Consider the following 18497-nt stretch of genomic DNA (forward strand, 5'->3'; position numbering starts at 1 on the left):
GGGAGTAGACTATATTAAGGTAATCCAGTGAGGAAGGAGTTGCAGTAGTTGAGGTGAGAGCTAACCAGGGAGCAAATTAGAAGCTTTGTGGTGTCATAGGTTAAGAAGGGGTGCAGATGCATAACTAAGACCTTTAGGGCCCTGGTGCAAGAAACCTCGAAGGGCCCCTCTAACCCACTGGTCCTGTAGCCCTTGCCATTAGTCCCAGGAACCTTCCCTCCAAGCCCAGGGATCTTCCTCCCAGGCCAGGGACCGTTCCCTCCAGGGCAGAGGCCCTTCCTTCTGAGCCTTGGGCCCTTCTTGTTGATCCCTTTCTTATTGGGCCCTTTTTCCCATCACTGGGCCATTAATTATGGTCCCGCAGTGGGACCCTTTCGCATGTTCAGCAGCAGACCCCCTTCCTGCTGTCTTGGGGCCCCTCCACGATGGTGGAACGCGAAGGCCCAGTCGCAAGTGCTACATTTGTGATCCTGGTAGATCCACCACTGGGGTGGGAACAGTGCAGTGAGGAGTGATGGGCGGGGTGAAAAGACATTGTATGGACGGTGTTGTATGTGGAGTGGGATAAGCTGGTGTGGCATCAGTGCAGTGAGGAGTAATGGGAGGGAAGGGGAGAGACATTGTACGGGAGGTGTTTTATGTGGAGTGGGATAAGTCGGTGTGGAATTGTAGCAGTGAAGAGTGATGGAGGGGGAAGGGGCATTGTTGATTTGTGTAGCAGTGGCGGAACCAGGGTCACAAGGGTCACAAATGATTTCCCAAGACAACAGGAAGGGGGACTGCTACAGAACATGTGAAAGAGTTCTGCTGCACACTTCAGGACACTAAGTATGGGAATCTGTACACATCCCTGAGCCTGCAACATCCCCATATAAGTGTAATGTATATACAGGGGTCAGAACAACCAGCACCACACCAAACACCACAGAGAAGGTAACACACAATGCAAGTTCTTTTCTCTATGCAATGCAAGTTAGAAACTATTCCATCATGAAGATCTATTTATGACGGCATGCTGGAGCTAGGTACATAGAGATTGCACACATCATCAGGAAAACACTAGATTGCTGGCTGGAGAAAGTCAAGGGACCCTAGAAGATCAAATAATGAGGGCACAAAAAGAAATCAAGGTACACTGGGAGAGCAGTAAACTGAGGGAGACTAGGATATTGATGAATTGGGGAGCAGGAGATCAGGACACACACACATAGCAGAGCCTTTCACACAGGTGTAGCAGTAGGTGGCTTTGGAAAATAGGTTTTGGCAAGCACAGCAGTAGTGTGGTTTGCCCCCCCACATTGTTCTCCAGCCCCCAGTCCAGAGCATGCCAGTGTTGGAGGAGCAGAGTGCAGACAGACCTACACTGGGAGTGGAGAGACAAGCCAGCTGCTGCCCTGATGCTGGAGAGGAGCTGCCGTTTTGAGACCCGTCACCATGGCGGAATGCCAGGGCCTGGTCGCAAGTGCAAGCTTTACAACCCTGAAGGGGCGTATTTTGTAGATCTTGTGAAGGTTGAGGTGGCAAAATTTGGACAGTGATTGGATGTGGGACCAAAAGGAGAATTCAGAGTCTAGAATTAAAACTAGCACCCTGGCATGCAGGGATGGACTCATAATTGATGAGAAGTCAGGGGAAGGAGCAAGTGGGGGAGGGAATATTATGAGCTTCGTTTTGGAGATATTGCGTTTGAGGAAGTGTTGTGACATCCATACTTATATGTCTGTCAGTAAATTAGTGATGCGTGAGGAGACGAGTTGTGAGCTGACGAGTAGAAAGATAGATTTGGGTGCTGTCAGTATTGAAATGGTATTGAAAGCCATGGGAGGCTATCAGCTAAGGAGGAGGTGTAGACCGAGAATAAGAGAGGTCCAAGTACTGAACCTTGGGGAACCCCAAAGGAAAAAAGAAAGAGGAGGCAGTAATGACACGTACAGTCATGAAGACCAAAGAAAGGAGGAGAGGGTGGTCAACTATATCAAAGGCAGCAGAGAAGTCCAAGAATAAGAATACAGAATAGTGACCATTGGCTTTAGCCATTAGTAAATTCTTTGAGAGTTTTAGGACAGCAGTTTCTGTGGAGTTTTCCAGACTGAAAGGGATCAAGATGGGTATTCTCAATGAGGGGGTAGCTGAGGCGATTGTACACTAGGAGTTTGGAGGTAAAAGGGAGCAAGGAGATGGATCTTAGGTTGTTAAGATTGGTGGGACCCAGCAAGGGCTTTTTAAGTATAGGGATGACCAGTGCATGATATGAAGCGGGTGTCAGCGATGGAGATTGAGTACACTGGGCTCCATTCACAAAAGCATCTTGCATGTGGTAGTTAGGTGTCCGGGCACATTTTCCCTAAATATCGCATGTAATCCTGAAACTGTCAATTCACTATACCATTTTGCAGTATTTACAGCAAAACACTCAGTGAGTACTGCATTAAAAAGCATTAAACTCAATTCACAGAAAGAAAAAAATAATTAAATGCATGCAGTAATAAAGTAGTGGCCCAGGCATGTGGTATTTAACCACTTGCCACCTGGCCTATGGTCAAATGGCGGCCAGGAAAGCACTTCGGCCCTCCGGGAGGGCACCATATGGCATCTTTCCCAGATTTCGCTTTGTGTGTGCGCCTGCTGGGCCGCGCTGTGGTGAGATCTGTCACTGGCCGTGTACCTTGGACACGGCCGATGACAGATCTGTGTTGCTAGTACCATTGCCAGTAGCCTGTGACCAATCACAGCAGGTCACATGACAGTTATATACATGGATGGCTTCCTTTCATGCCATCCATTGTATACAGGTGTGTCTAGCTGTGAATGGTCACAGCGATCACATGCACAGGCTGGCCAATCACAGCCCATCTGTGTCATGTGATTAGCCGTGGCCAGTCACAGCTAAATCACAACAAAAAAAAAACCTGCTATAATCAAAGTATGTAAAAAAAAATACAGATCACTTCCCTAAAGTAGTACAATGTTACTATGGTACCATTATACTACTTTGGTCATAGTGCAATATGAAAACAAAATCTTAAAAAAGAGAAAAAATTTAATAAAAAAAAATTATCATTTTTTTTCCCCCATACTGTCACCAGTCAGTGTCCCTAATCACCGCCACACCAGTTATTTGCTGACGCTGTACTGCACTGGTGACAGTATGTAAAAAAAAAAACTGTGAAAATTATTTTTTTAATTTCTTCATTTTCTAAAAAATTACAACTTCAAAAAATTCGCCATGCCTCTTATGAAATACGTTGGGCTGTCTACTTTGCAAAAATGGGTCATTTGGGGGATATCTGTTCTGACATTTTTGGGCCTCAAGAAATTAGATTGGCTGTCAGTACTTCAGCATTGGTCAATTTTCAGATATATCCCATAGTTTGTGAACTCTATAACTTTCCTACAGACTAAATAATAAATGCTGATTTGGGTTATTTTCACCAAATAAGTGTAGCAGAATACATCTTGTCCTAAATTTATGAAGAACAATTATTTATTTGCAAACTTTTATAACATAATACAAAGAGAAAAACAGTGCATCGCTGAAAAATGACAAAAACTTAAATTATCCATCAATTATAAGGATGAATTAAAATAAATCATTATTCTTGATATATTCAGTATAAATGTGTGATGCGCTATGGATGGCGCAGTGAAAGGAAAATTGTCTTTAAACAAGGAGTGTTCATAGTATAGTGAAAGTGTGACACAGAAGGGTCCTCATACAATGTTGAAAATGGGTCCTGTTATGCAGGTGACATCAAAATACTTCAGGCGATGTCCTGTGTAGTTCTATCCATGTGGGAGGTAATAAAAATGCACACTCACCAGATGCGCATAATCAAAGCCCACTGTGTTGAAAGGTATACTTCAACCAGGAATCAGCAGGAAGCCCCCTTTAAGCAGGCCAGACAGCATGGGAAAAGGATCCCTCCTCTGGGTATGACACTCCTCTGCAACTGCAAATCCGCTGGGGTCCTGAGGATCATTAGCTCAGAAAAGAGCCAAACAGGAAGGTGCTCATAGCGTAGTAAATTCCAAATTTATTAGGTAAAAAAGTATAAATAAAACACTTCCATGTGGAGTACAGCAAATCACAGCATTAAAAGAAAGTTGGGGCTAAACAGCCACTCACTATAATGGCTGCTGGACCTCCGTATGGCTCCGGCGACATGACGTCACGGCTCCTCCTTGACGCGTTTCATGTGCACGCGGGTTCTCAAAAGGGGTGTGCCTGAGGGGGATCTATCTCTCACCCTAAATCATTCCAGGAGAGACAATAAATACAGAGGGAATAATGCAAAAAAATGGGGAAAAAAAGAAGAAAAAATGGATGTGATAAATGAACTGAAGCATCGCATATCACTATACTGAACGGACTAAAAATTAGGGGGATATTGACAAAACATATAAAAAGAGGAGGAAATATCCACATATACTGTCAGAGCAATATTTAAAGTGGACAAGTATGAAAAACCCGATAAGAGTAAATAGTTAATGATTGGTCATTTATAAAAGCAGTTCTCAATTTATAAGTAACTAGTATAAAGTCGCATAAGAAATAACATATAGAAAAATTAAATCATGTAAAAAAAACACAATACACAATAATATCTAAATAACCACTCAAGTGTTATGAAAGTACTTAAAAGGGGAAGAGCATGAACCAGCTCTGAAATGAAAAAAATAAATAAAATTAATAAAAAAAATTTAATTAAAAAATGAATAAAAAAAAATGAATGAAGAAAAAAAAACGAATAATAAATGAGCTCTAACGGTCAGGGATGGTAGCCAATAGTAGCAAGGGTAATACAAACAAAAAGGCAATATCAATTGACCATAGTACTAAAATATGCAGAAGAGATTAATAAACCCTGCCATAGAAAGACTAATAACAAAGTATGGTATAACAAAAAATGTGGGAGGCAATAGAAATGAAAACAATACTTAATCATATAAATGTAATATTAAAAGCAAAGAATTTGTGATATACTAAAAGTTTATCATATTCAGAATTAATAAAATAGATATATATATAAAAATATATAGAATAGGATAGACATAAAATAGTTGAAAATGCAGATGCAAATGAAGGTAAGGGAAAAGGAAAATCACCCTCTCAATTGTGGCGATGAGTGACACCAAGTGGTAACAGAAATGGGGCTAACTGTTATCAATGAAACAGTTCACATCAATGTCTATGTTGTGCCCCAAAGGAGTCAACGTCTGTATTTCAAAAATCCACTTAGTCTCTAATTGGGAAACCGCTCTACGTTTGTTGGTTTCCCTCCAATGAGGGTGAATGACATCAATACCTGTGAATTTTGTGATGTCTACAATGTTTAGAGAGGGAATGTTTCTTAAGCTCTTTACTGATGTTGTAGACATGTTCCCTAAGCCTATCCCTAAGCCTCCTGGTAGTTCGACCTATGTACTGTTTGCGACATGGACATTCTAATAAGTAAACAACAAACCGACTGTTACATGATATAAAAGTGGAAATATCATATTGCTTGCCTGTAGTGTGGGACATAAAGGAATCAGACATTATTTTTCGTATTCCATTGCATCAGCAAATGACACACTTATTGCAGGGATAAAAACCCTGCATGTTAGAGAAAAAAAGAAGCAGTAATAGTGAATATTAGGAGCTATTTTATTCCTGAGGGGAATAGCTCTCTGGAAAGTAATTTCAGGTTTAGCTGGAAGTAATTTAGACAAAACGGGATCAGTCATTAAAATTCTCCAGTTTTTGCTAATCATTTTGCTTACCTCTCTGTGTTGTATAGAAAAATTAGTGACAAAAGGGCAGATCCTTGTTGGTTTCTCATTCTTGGACCCATTAAGCATAGTTTCCCTATCCATTCTCGCAACTTGTTCCATGGTTTGATTAAGAACTAACTCATCATAACCCTTTTCAAGGAATCTACCTTTCAAAATTGTGGCCTGTGCAAGAAATGTATCCAAATCTGCCCAGTTTCGCCTGACCCTCATAAATTGGCCCTTAGGGATATTAGATAGCCAAGATAGATGATGCCAGCTATCAGTCGGGATATAACTGTTTCTGTCTGTAGCTTTGAAATAGGATTATGTAGTAATCTGTGTTCCTTGATTAGTCAGGGTAAGGTCCAGGAAGTTCATCTCTTTTGTACTGTAGGAAAAAGTCAATTGTATATTTAAATTGTTGTGTTGAGAGTCCCCAAAAAATTAATTAATGCTTCCTCATCCCCATGCCACAGAAGGAGGACATCATCAATGTAGCGCCGATAAAAGGTAAGTTCTGGCCAATCCCTAGCATATATGACATCTTCCTCCCACCTTGCCATAAAAAGATAGGCAAGGCTGGGAGCAAATTTGTCTCCCATAGCCACCCCTTTTGTTTGAAAGTAAAAGGACTTATCAAACCAAAAATTTTTTGCTTCAATGCGAACTCTAGTAACTCCAGGATGAAAGCTTTTTGGATTGGAGGGATATCAATAGCCTCATCCAAGTAAAAATTAGCAGCCGTCATACCATCCTCATGCCCAATATTACTATATAGGGATGCTATGTCGGTCGTAACAAGAGAAGTGGTAGGTTCAACTGGGACCCCTCTAATGTCATTAAGTACCTGTTTTGTGTCCCTAAGGAATGCAGGTGTAGTCAATACTAAGGGTTGTAAGAAATAATCTGTATACTCCCCTATTCTCAAACACAGGGACACTATCCCACTAACAATGGGTCTACCTGGGGGTTTTGAAGGGTTTTTATTAATTTTTGGTAGGCAGTATAGGACAGGTAGCCTAGGAGCTACCTCCTGCACGTATAGAACTACACGGGACATCGCCTGAAGTATTTTGATGTCACCTGCATAACAGGACCCATTTTCAACATTGTATGCGGACCCTTCTGTGTCACACTTTCACTATACTATGAACACTCCTTGTTTAAAGACAATTTTCCTTTCACTGCGCCATCCATAGTGCATCACTCATTTATATTGAATATATCATGAATAATGATATATATTAATTCATCTTTATAATTTATGGATAATTTAAGTTTTTGTCACTTTTCAGCGATGCACTGTTTTTCTCTTTGTATTATGTTATAAAAGTTTGTAAATAAATAATTGTTCTTCATAAATTTAGGACAAGATGTATTCTGCTACACTTATTTGTTTTTTTGTTTGTATTATGTGTAAGGTTTAGAGTTCCTTTTAGTGCATTCGCAGCTGATTCCCATCGGATCCTAAAGTGCTCCTTGTCTTTTTGTTTTTTCCAAACTTATAACAGAAACAAAGAAAAATTAGTTTTTTTTTCAAATATTTCAGTCTTTTTTTGTTAGTTTAGCAAACAATAAAAACCCCAGTGGCTATTAAATACCACCAAAAGAAAGCTCTAGTTGTGCAAACAAAATGATAACATTTTAGTTTGGGTACAGTGTTGCATGATCGCGCAATTGTCATTCAAAGTGTGAGAGCGCTGAAACCGGAAAATTGGCCTGGGCAGGACAGGGGTAAAAGTGCCCGGTATTGAAGTGGTCAAGAAATGTAAAAATATAATAGCCGATCTAGATAGTCTCTACATTTTTGGATCAGTTCTTTCAACAGTATTGCGTAGAAACCTAAATATGGAAATCATTGGGGTTAATTTACTAAAGGAAAAACTTTTTTAATTTTGTATAAAGTGGAGGTGGATTAGAACACCCGTCAGGTTTTTATTCTTGTCTGTGTCCCCATTAGGTTCACCCTCTCTATTTGTCCTTTTAACCATTATCACTGAAAGTGAAAGTAGAAGAAAATCCCAAATTTTGAGTTGTCCACAGAAACTGGCAGGGGTTATAACCCTCCCTTACTCTATCCAAAATAAAAAAAATAAAAGCTTTGCCTGTAGTTCTACTTTAAGGCAAATAGACAAGTTGCAATTTGCACATTGCTCCAGACATTAGAACTCAGAGCTAAATCCTTTATTTATCGTATTTCACTGTAATTTTCACCTTCAAATTTATTGTTGCAAAGTTCCACTGGATAACATTGATATTTACACCAGAGCGCTTGTCCTGAAGAAGCGATCATCGTGAAATGTGCTGATATTCTATGCAGCTAAATTTTGTCTGTTGTACATATCTCAGGTTAACCCTGATGACTATTTTCTGTGTATGTGCTACATTTCGATTTTAATGTTTATATACACTAAATATTGCTTTTATTTTATGAATATGGTTGTTGATACGGTCCCCATGTTTTACCTATGTGATTATAAGGGATTTTATATTCTACAGTATATTTAGGGACGGTACCACATGGAAGGGTTATTTTTGGCTTGTTCACTTTACCCCCTCACGCTGTCGACTGTTGCAGTGTGCACTGAGAACTGTTGGACTTTTATTTTGGACTGTAGCCTTTCCTTACTTTAATACAAAACTAAAAAAAGTTTTGGCTATTCATACACTTTTTGTTATACTTGGTTTTATTGCATTTGAATAATTAAAACAGTACACTGGGCAGCAGAATAGCATCCATATCAAGTGGATACACTATAAGATATTAAAACAATGAATAATGGAACATAAACACCAATGTGTAGATTATACAAATGACCCATGTCCCATCTAGTAATAACCAAAAGGTTAATCGTTTTTTCTTTAAATTAACAACTATGTTATAGTTAACTGCTCTGTGTAATGGTTTTGCACAGATCAGCCCCAAGCCTCCTCTTTTCGGGTCCCCCGCTGGTACTTGTGTCCCTTTCCCCTTTGCCGACTGCTCCCAGGTCAAGATGTTTGTGCTGGGGGCATTCGTGTGTGCTGACTTCCGAGCCAGATCTGTGTGTCTCTGGAACACGCAGAGCATGGCTCAGTCCTGCGAACCGCTCCCTCCTCACTGGCCAATGGCTCCTGCTGCTGTGTCTGTGAGAGAGTACCAGAAGAGCAGATGCTCCCATGCACAGTACTATTATTATTATTATAATACAGGATTTATATAGCGCCAACAGTTTGTGCAGCTCTTTACAATATAAAAGGGAGACAGTACAATTACAAAACATTTCAGTACAGAAGGAATAGGAGGGCCCTGCTTGTGGAGCTTACAATCTAAAAGGAAGGGGGAGGTGATACAAAAAGGTGATAGCTGCGGGGGATGATCTGGCGGAGGTGATTCAAGTACAGTTCTTAGGTGGAGGTGGGGTAGGCTTCCCTGAAGAAGAGTTTTCAAAGATCGCCTAAAGGCAGACAGGGTGAGGGCTGACCGGACATGCTGTGGTAGGGAGTTCCAGAGGATGGGAGAGGCTCTGGAGAAACCCTGGAGGCAAGCGTGGGAGGAGGTGATGAGGGAGCTAGAGAGGAGCGGAGCAGGCGATTTGGGCGGTATCTGTGGATGAGGTTGGTGATGTAGCTAGGGGCAGTGTTGTGGATGACTTTGTAAGCTGTGGTTAGTATTTTGAATTTTATACATTGGGTTAGTGGAAGCCAGTGGAGGGATTGGCAGAGAGAGGCAGCAGTCGTTGGTAAGGTGTATGAGTCTAGCAGCATTCATAATAGACTGAAGGGAGGATAATAGCCTGTGTAAGGGTAGACCAGTGAGAAGGGAGTTGCAGTACGAGGCGGGATATAATCAAGGCGTAGATAAGTTGTTTTGTGGTGTCATTGGTCAGGAAGGGGCGGATTTTGGAAATGTTCCTGAGGTTGAGGCAGCAGGATTTAGCCAGTGAGTGGATGTGGGGCCCAAAGGAGAGGACAGAGTCTAGGATTATGCCTAGCACCCTGGCATGAGGGGGAAGGACTAATGGTTGTGCTGTTAATCTTAATGGTAAAGTCGTGAGTGGGGGATCGGGGAGGAGGAAATATTACAAGCTCAGTTTTTGAAAGATTGAGTTTAAGGTAGTGATGTGACATCCATGCTGATATGTTGCTTAGTAGATTTGTGATACGTGAGGAGATTGGGGGGGTGAGCTGGGGAGTGGAGAGATAGATCTGGGTGTCATCAGCATAGAGGTGGTATTGGAAGCCATGGGAGGTTATCAGTTGGTCCAGGGAGGAGGTATAGAGAGAAAAGGAGGGGCCCAAGAACAGAACCTTGGGGTACCCCAACAGAAAGAGGTAGCGGCGCGGAGGAGGAGTTGTATGTGACACTGAAAGTGCGCTGAGAAAGGTAAGAGGAGAACCAGGAGAGAGCAGAGTCACGGAGGCCAATGGAGTGGAGTTTACTGAGGAGGAGCAGGAAGTCGACTGTGTCAAAGGCAGCGGAAAGGTCAAGGAGTATGAGTATGGAGTAATGGCCGTTGGTTTTAGCAGTTAGTAGGTCATTAGTGAGTTTTAGTAGGGCAGTTTCTGTGGAATGTTGTGGGCGGAAGCCAGACTGTCGGGGATCAAGAAGGTTGTTGTCGGTGAGGTAGCAGTTCATACGGTTGTGAACAACGAGCTCGAGAAGCTTGGAGGCAAACGGGAGCAGGGAGATGGGTTTTAAGTTATTCAAACAGGTGGGGTCCAGCGAGGGTTTTTTTTGAGGATGGGGGTAACCAATGCATGTTTGAGTGGGGAGGAAAAGGTGCCCATGGAGAGTGAGAGGTTGAAGATGTGGGTTAATGAGTTTAGTATAGAGCAGGAAGGAGGCTGCAACAGTCGTGAGGGGACAGGATCCAGTGGACAGGTGGTGAAGTGGGCCTTGGTAACTTCCTTGGTGGTAACAGGGTCGAAGGAGGAGAGTGTAGAGTTTGGTCTTGGGCCTGGTATGTTGGTTAGAGGAGGAAGCTTGGCACTGGAGATCTTATTACGAATTCTTCTTGAAGTGACTGGCAATCTCCTGTGTAGTAAGTAAGTTGGTGGGTGGAGGTAGCGGGGGGTGGAGTAAGGAATTAAGAGTAGAGAAGAGTTGATGAGGATTGGATGAGAGGGTCTTGATGAGAGTGTTAGTAGTTGGTTTGCTTAGCAGCGTGGAGGCTGGAGTTGTATTTGAGAAGAGCGGATTTGTAGAGGGTAAAGCTTTCCAGGGATTTATTTTTACGCCATGCTCGCTCAAGAGTGCGGCTGCATCTCTTGAGACTTCTGGTGTCATCGGTTTGCCAGGGTTGTGACAGGTGAGGCCTGGTTCTGCGTGTAGAAAGAGGAGCAAGAGCATCCAGGGAGGATGATAGATAGTTGTTGTAGGCAGATGTGGCCAGCTCTGGGCAGGACAGGGGTGCAATTTCATCATAGAGGCGCTCAGTAGTGGAGTGGAGAAGGTCAGAGCTGAGGTGATGGAGGTTTCTACAGGTAACGGTTTGCTGGTTGGAGGCATGGGATGTAGGAGGCAGGGAGAGTGTGAAGCTGATAAAGTTGTGATCAGAGAGAGGAAAATGGGTGTTAGAGAGGTTACAGGGAGTGCATAGGTGGGTGAATACAAGGTAAAGGGTGTTGCCATTGGAGTGGGTGGTGGATTGTGACCATTGTGTTAGGTTAAAAGAGGAAGTTAGGTTGAGTAGTTGAGAGGTGGCAGGGGTGTGAACATTGACTGGGATGTTAAAGTCACTGAGGATGATGGCAGGCACCTCAGAGGAGAGAAAGTATGGTAGCCATGAAAAGTCATTGAGAAAGCGTGAAACTGGACCCGGGGGCCGGTAGATGACAGCGATCCTCAGACAAATAGGAGAAAAGAGACGAATACAGTGCACTTCAAAAGAGCGGAGGGACAGAGACGTAGGGGCAGGAAGAACCTGGAACATGCTTTGTGGGGAAAGAAGAAGTCTGACTCCGCCCCCTTTTCGTCTGCTGGGTCTGGGCGAGTGAGTCCAGAGGAGGCCGCCATGGGAGAGTGCAGCTGAGGAGACAGAGTCGGAATCCTGGAGCCAGGTTTCAGTAATAGCAAGAAGTTTGAGGGACTGGGAGAGGAAGAGGTCATTGATAGTAGAGAGTTTGTTAGAGGCTGAGCGGGCATTCCAGAGGGCACATAGGAGGGAGGGGTTGATGCGTGGAAGCAGGGGAATTGAGATGAGAGAGTGAGGGTTGCGGCTACAGCCAGAGAGGGGAGCCTGCTGCTTCTGTGGGTTGGAGTTTGATGGTGGAGGGCCAGGGTTTGGGGCAATGTCTCCAGAAGTTAGTAGTAATAGGAGGGTGAGGGAGGTGAGGTGGGAGCGAGATTTATATGAGGGCAGATGCTGCAGTGCTTTTGTAGCGGTGACATTATGTGGACCAAGAGAGAGCAGGAGATAAGTGCAGTGATACTGTAAGGGACCGCCCGGCGGTACCACTAGCACTCCACTGATCAGGCGTCCCCAGCGTACGGAGTCTAAGCCCCAGAGTACTTGTTCACCAGAGCCCCTGATGGTGGGGATGGACTTGGAGTACCCCGGGACCAGGTCGTGACTACTGAGGATACCCGTCAGTGGTAGGGGTATTCACCAGGGGCTCCCACGTGAGAGAGCCAGATATGAGGAGGTCTGGAGACCCCATTGAGAGGGATGGATGGATGGCTGAGCAAGTGCAAAGTCAGGCAGGCCAGGTCGGTAACTATGGGGACGGTGCGGTACAAAGCAGCGGGCAGAGAATAGTCGGGTCACACGCCAGGTCAGCAACAGCAGGTCAGGTCCAATAGGGGGCATCCAGGAGAGAGGTCAGGCAAGCAAGGGTCAAGACAGGAGAAAGCAGCAAGGTCAGGGCACAATCCGGGTCAGCAACTTACTATTCACAGGTTCACAGGATACAAGGAGACCAGAAGGCACTGAATGACAGCTCAGGGCCATTTAAATATCCCGCCCTGTGCTGTCATTGGTGCCAGGCACGCGCCCGTGGTCTCTACTGCGCATGCGCGGACTCGATTGCCGCGGTCAGCCAGGTCCCAGCGCCCGCGTCCCTGCACAGGGCGGTGCACTGCACCTGCACCGAGCCCAGCGCTGCGGCGATCCCCGACATTGCCCCCCCCTACGGGCAACCTCCGGATGCCCACCCGATCTCTCCACCACGGGTGATCGCGTAGAAACTCTCGGACTAGTCTAGGTGCATGGACATTATGAGCTGGTTCCCAGGAATTGTCCTCTGGACCATAGCCCTTCCATTTAATTAGGAATTGGATCTGGCCCCCCCTCCTTCGGCACTTAAGGATTGTTTCCACCTCAAATTCCTCTTGTCCTTCGACAGTTATGGCCTCCGGAGGTCTGGATTCTCATTCTGGGAAGGCATCTGGAATCACTGGTTTCAGCAAGGACACGTGGAAGACCGGATGAATTTTGAATGTGTCAGGAAGGATAAGCTCATATGCCACCTCATTGACCATCCGCTTTACCCGAAAAGGCCCCACAAATTTAGGTCCCAATTTTTTCGAGGGACAGAGCATCTTCAAATTGGTTGTAGCCAACCACACCTTCTCCCCAGGCTGCAACACCAGATCCCCTCTTCGTTTCTTGTTAAACGCATTCTTATTGTCCTCTTGGGCCCGAGCGATGGCTTCCTGGAGTACTTTATTGTTAGAGGAGAAAAAGGTTAATGCATCCTGTGTTGCCGGAACTGGGCATTCAGAGACCAAATCAGGGCGAAAGACAGGGTGAAACCCATAATTAGAAAAGAATGGGGACTGCCCTGTTGCAGAATGGCTTGCGTTGTTGTAAGCGAATTCCGCCAAGGGCAAGAGTGGCAACCAATCATCCTGAAGGAAAGACGTGTAGCAACGCAAGTATTGCTCCAGGGTCTGGTTAGTCCTCTCGGTCTGACCGTTGGTCTGAGGGTGGAACACAGAGGAGAGGGATAACTTGATGTCCAGGGCCTTGCACAGAGCCCTCCAAAATTTATATGTAAATTGGACCCCTCGATCAGAGACAATGTCCTCAGGTACTCCATGTAGTCTAACGATCTCCCGGATAAATATTCGCGCCGTCTCGGCTGCTGACGGAGTCTTCCTTAATGGTACGAAGTGGGCCATCTTGGATAAGCGATCAACGACTACAAGAATTGCTGTGTGGTCTCGTGACGGTGGGAGCTCGACTATGAAGTCCATCACGATCCTCTGCCAAGGGAATCGGCAAAGGCCGCAACAGCCCCCAAGCTTTGCTCCTCGATGGTTTGCTCTTCTGGCAGATGGTACAGGATCTCACATAGCGCTTGCAATCCTTAGCCATGTTTGGCCACCAAAAAGAGCGTCGGAGAAGCTCCAGAGTCTTGACTGGGCCAAAATGTCCTGCCAGCGGGTGATCATGGCAATGTCCCAAAATCAGGGTTCGGACTTCCTCAGGTACCATGATTAAATCTTCCTTCCATAGGAGTCCCCCCTTGTTCTGGAGGGACACCCCAACTGGGGTTGACGTGGCCGTAGATGCCTCCATTAGCTTGGAACGAAGGTCCGTCTGGAGCGCCAAGAAGTTCCCAGAAGACAGGATAGTGTCGGGTACCAGTTTTTCTTTGGAGTCCTCATACATACGTGATAACGCATCGGGCTTTGTATTTTTAGATCCGGGCCTGTATGTGATGTGAAAGTTAAACCTGGAGAAGAACAATGCCCATCTCGCCTGTCGTGGGCGTAAACGCTTGGCGGTCCTCAGGTACTCCAGATTCTTATGATCTGTGAAAATCAAGATGGGGTGTGAGGCACCTTCCAGCAGGTACCTCCATTCCTCTAACGCTGCTTTGATAGCCAACAGCTCTCGATCGCCGATATCATAATTCTTCTCGGCTGGGGTGAGTTTCCTCGAGAAGAATGCTATGGGATGGAGTAATTCCTTGGTGCCCTTTCGCTGGGACAGGATGGACCCTACTGCATTCTCTGATGCATCTACCTCCAAGATGTAGGGCAGGGCCGTGTCCGGGTGGCCCAGAATGGGTGCCAAGGTAAATAGCTTTTTCAAAGCTTCGAAGGCTTCCTGAGCCTCCGGTGTCCATCTGAACCGGGTTCCAAGTGAGGTTAGTTGAGTAATGGGGGAGACCAGACCCGAGAAGTTCTTGATGAACTTTAGATAAAAGTTTGCGAACCCAATAAACTGTTGGACGCCTTTTTTGTCTGTGGGTTCAGGCCAATATAAAATTGCAGAGACCTTCTGGGAGTCCATCGCGACCCCCGCGGTGGAGATAATCAAACCTAGAAACGTAATGCTGGATTGCTCGAAACAACATTTATCCGCCTTGGCATATAACCCATGCTGCCGCAACCGCCCCAACACCTTTGCCACATGCATCCTATGATCCTCCAGGGAGGGTGAGAAAATCAGTATGTCGTCCAGATAGACGATGACAAAGATATCCAAAATATCCCTGAAGATGTCGTTCACGAAATGTTGGAAGGTGGCTGGTGCATTGCAAAGCCCAAATGGCATGACCAAGTATTCAAAATGGCCAAACTGGGTACGGAATGCCGTTTTCCACTCGCCCCTCTCCCTTATGCGTACCAGGTTATAGGCCCCCCTTAAATCAAGTTTCGTGAATATAACCGCGGCCTTTAGGCTCTGAAACAACTCTGGTACCAATGGCAACGGGTAACGATTTTTGATCGTGACCCTGTTCAACTCCCGGTAGTCAATACATGGTCTCGGTTTTGTCCTTTTTTTCCACGAAGAATATTCCCGCCCCTGCTGGGGAAGTGGAGGGACGGATGAATCCCTTCTGGAGACTGTCCTCAATATATTCTTTTAGGGCCCCCAATTCAAGCTCAGATAGGGGGAAAATTCGCCAAAAAGGAATCTCAGAGCCCGGTAACAGGTCGATGGGACAGTCATACGGGCGGTGGGGGGGCAGAGTATCTGCTCCCCGTTTACTGAATACATCCAGGAACCCATGATAGACTGCAGGAATAACCTGTTTTAAATCAGAGTCTCCTTCGGAGCATAGGAGAACCCGGGGCCCCGCGGGGCACGAAGTGCGACAATGTTCCCGACAGTATGGGGAAGGGAATGAGATTAACCCGGTTTCCCAATTTGGGGGTTATGGACCCGTAACCATGGGAGCCCCAAAATGACTGGAAAAAGAGGTGACGCAATAGCATCCAGGCGGAGGAATTCCTGGTGTTGGTTGGCAATGGTAGTGGCGATGGGGGGAGTTTCCTGATTAACTACCCCTGATTTTATCTGGGAACCATCAGCCAAAAATATGTTGAAGCCCTTCTTTCTGGGTTGGAGGGGAATACCCTGCTGGTGAGCAAAGTCTAAATCCAGGAAACAGCTGCATGCCCCCGAATCAACTATGGCTGTCACCTCCATGGTCCTTTCTGGAAGCTGAAAGGAGAGGGGCACCACTAAGTATTGAGAAGGACTGATATTGCTAATAGACAAAGAAGAAGAGGTGCACTTACTCATTTTCTGAGGGCAGGATCGTACCATATGACCAGCTTCACCGCAGTAGAGGCAGAGGTTCTGGGATCGTCTGCGCTGGCGTTCCTCTGGTGATAATTTAGGCCGCGCCAGGCCTAGCTGCATAGGTTCTGGAACATCTCCTGGTGGTATATTCTGGATGCTTGGTCTAGTTGGTTGGCTGGGGCCTTGGAATGGACCCCAGGTATTTCCGCGACCCCGGCCGGACCTCTCAAACCTGCGTTCCCGCAGTCTTCGGTCTATTTTAATTGTCAGGGTAATGAGGTCTTCTAAAGATTCGGGAACCTCCACCCGGGCCAGCTCATCTTTCAAGGGATCGGACAGCCCCATACGAAACTGGTGCAGTAGAGCAAACTCGTTCCAGCGTGTGTCCCCCATCCACCGCCTGAAATCAGAGGCGTATTCCTCTGCTGCTCGCCGGCCCTGTCGGAGCGTATATAAGGTTGCTTCGGCAGAGGCTGCCCGCTGTGGGTCATCATACAGGATGGCCATCGCTTCAAAAAAACTACTGACCGATCCCAGATGAGGGTCATTGTTTCCCCTTAACCGATGGGCCCAATCCTGGGGTTAACCCTGCAATAATGAGATGACGAATCCCACTTTCACAGCTTCGGTCAGAAAGGTACGGGGTTGTAGCTCAAAGAACAGGAGACAGGATTTGCGGAATGACCGGAAGCGCGTGCGGTCTCCGTGGAAACGCTCCGGTAAGAGTATTCGGGGTTCTGCCATAGGAAGCGGGGCGGAAGCCCCTGAGGCTGGCTCCTGAGCTACTACGGTGGGGGGTGCAGAAACCGGGGCCTGTGGAGCAGGGTCAGATATAGAGCAAGTCTGGAAGCGATTCTCCAGCTGCATACATCTGTCCTGCAGGGCCGTTATGGCCTGCGTCAAATTAGATAAGTGCCTGCAAATTTCCTCTAGCGGGGAGGGCCCTCCTCTAGGCTCAGTCATGGCCTTCTGGTACTGTAAGGGACCGCCCGGCGGTACCACTAGCACTCCACTGATCAAGCGTCCCCAGCGTACGGAGTCTAAGCCCCGGAGTACTTGTTCACCAGAGCCCCTGATGGTGGGGATGGACTTGGAGTACCCCGGGACCAGGTCGTGACTACTGAGGATACCCGTCAGTGGTAGGGGTATTCGCCAGGGGCTCCCACGGGAGAGAGCCAGATATGAGGAGGTCTGGAGACCCCGTTGAGAGGGATGGATGGATGGCTGAGCAAGTGCAAAGTCAGGCAGGCCGGGTCGGTAACTATGGGGACGGTGCGGTACAAAGCAGCGGGCAGAGAATAGTCGGGTCACATGCCAGGTCAGCAACAGCAGGTCAGGTCCAATAGGGGGCATCCAGGAGAGAGGTCAGGCAAGCAAGGGTCAAGACAGGAGAAAGCAGCAAGGCCAGGGCACAATCCGGGTCAGCAACTTACTATTCACAGGTTCACAGGTTCACAGGATACAAGGAGACCAGAAGGCACTGAATGACAGCTCAGGGCCATTTAAATATCCCGCCCTGCGCTGTCATTGGTGCCAGGCGCGCGCCCGCGGTCTCTACTGCACATGCGCAAACTCAATTGCCACGGTCGGCTAGGTCCCAGCGCCCGCGTCCCTGCACAGGGCGGTGCACTGCGCCTGCGCCATGCCCAGCGCCGCGGCGATCCCCGACAGATATTGAGAGGGCAGAAGTGAGGGTGATATGTACAGGTTGTGTGGTGGGGAGGAGGGATAAACAAATTTGAGAAGAGAGGGCATTATAGCAACAAAGAGAGTTAGCAAGAGCATGCTGGAGAGATAACAAAGGAAGGCAGACGGAAAGAGGTAAGAGGGAAGAGCACATGCAATCTACTTGAGGTGGAGCACTATTGTTTGTACTTGCCTTAGTTAAAGTGCCATGTTGAAAGTGCGATGTACTTAGCGCCGTAATGCGTACTTTGTGTAAGGAATGCCAGCCTGTCCCCCTCGCCAGGCCTTCCCCAGGACTGTACTAAAATTATACTTGGATGGACGGGGGGGGGGGGGGGGGGGGGTTAGGCAATTCTTCAATTAGGAGCTAGTACTATATAAGGATTGGGCTCAGTTAAGTATTTAGGAGGCTGCGGGGGTAGCTGCACACTGAAGATTCACCCTTTACAACCACTTTAACTAGTTTACAGCAGGGCTTAAAATTTCCACTCGCCTGCTCGCATTTGGCGAGTGGAAATAACATGGGGGCGAGTGTTATTGTTGGCTACTCCTTGCCCATTACTGACCACTCCTGCACCTTCTGTCACTCCCTTT

Source organism: Staurois parvus, unplaced genomic scaffold (genome assembly GCF_062004578.1).
Source record: "Staurois parvus isolate SC_StPar_1 unplaced genomic scaffold, SC_StPar_1.0 ptg000267l, whole genome shotgun sequence".
NCBI classification, from domain to species: Eukaryota; Metazoa; Chordata; class Amphibia; order Anura; family Ranidae; genus Staurois; species Staurois parvus.